This window comes from Aethalodelphis obliquidens, unplaced genomic scaffold, assembly GCF_003676395.1.
Source record: "Aethalodelphis obliquidens isolate GAN/ISIS:26980383/991018 unplaced genomic scaffold, ASM367639v1 scaffold77, whole genome shotgun sequence".
Taxonomy (NCBI): Eukaryota; Metazoa; Chordata; class Mammalia; order Artiodactyla; family Delphinidae; genus Aethalodelphis; species Aethalodelphis obliquidens.
Genome location: NW_020838021.1, coordinates 6791321 through 6792546, shown reverse-complemented (window position 1 = coordinate 6792546; position 1226 = coordinate 6791321). Strand labels below are relative to the sequence as shown.

At 46.4% G+C, this 1226-nt stretch overlaps 1 pseudogene; it reads right to left on the bottom strand.

Moving 5' to 3' along the window:
- Positions 1-329: 329 nt before the first annotated feature.
- LOC113612438 (ferritin heavy chain pseudogene) lies at positions 330-931 on the bottom strand (annotated as a pseudogene).
- Positions 932-1226: the final 295 nt, after the last annotated feature.

The following is a 1226-nucleotide window of genomic DNA, read 5'->3' as shown; positions in this document are numbered from 1 at the left end:
AAACTCCCCAGTTTGTGGTACTTTGTTATGGCAGGCCTAGGAAACTAATACACTATTACTGTATGGTTTCAATTCTTTTAAATTTGTTGAGGATTTGGTCTTATGGCTCAGCATACCTTCTACCTTGGTGAATGTTCTCTGCACTTGTACATATATGCTGCACTTGTTTGTATAGCGTTCTTATTTTGGCGAGAGGAGTAACAAATTACTCTATTTGAAGGAATGGTACTAAGGAAAGAACTTGTAGATGTTTTGGTACAACTTATAGAAATGGTAAAGGTAACCCAAACATGCGTGCACTGCCTTGGTGACCAGGGAAGTCATCCCCGTGGCTATGGGAAGCCAGTCTAAGGCTTAGCTCTCATTATCACTGTTTCCCAGGATGTGCTTGTCAAAGAGATACTCTGCCATGCCAGATTCGGGGGCCCCCATCTTGTGTAAGTTGGTTACATGGTCACGCAACTCTTTGATGGATTTCACCTGCTTGTTCAAGTAAAGCGTCTCAATGAAGTCACACAAATTGGGATCATTTTTGTCAGTGGCCAATTTGTGCAATTCCAGTAATGACTGATTCACACTTTTTTCCAAGTGTAGCGCACATTCCATTGCATTCAGCCCATCCTCCCAGTCATCACGGTCTGGTTTCTTGATATCCTGAAGGAAGATTCGGCCACCCCGTTGGTTCTGCAGCTTCATCAGTTTCAAAGCATGTTCCCTCTCCTCACGAGACTGGTGAAGAAAGTATTTGGCAAAGTTCTTCAGAGCCACATCATCGCGGTCAAAATAGTATGACATGGATAGGTAGACGTAGGAGGCGTAGAGCTCCAGGCTGATCTGGCGGCTGATGGCAGCCTCCGAGTGCTGGTGGTAGTTCTGGCACACCTGCGAGGGGGATGCGGTCGTCATGGCCGGCGGCTGGGGAGAGGCGGTCGGAGGGCGCTGTGAGGTGGTGGCGAGGGCTGGTTCTGAGCGGCCGGCCGGAGTGGGGGACAAGCGCAGGGTTCTGTCCAAGCACTGTTGAAGCAGGAAACCTCGGTGACTCTCCGCGAAGACTGTGGCCGGTATAGCATTCTTTAAATGTCAACTAGATCAAGTTGGTGGTTTTCAAATCTCTTGTATCTTCACTGATTTTTTTTTCTACATTTTCTATCAGGTACTGGGAGAGGGATGTTTATTCTCTATGAGTGCTGATTTTTCTATTTTAGTCTGTCAATTTTTACTTAATA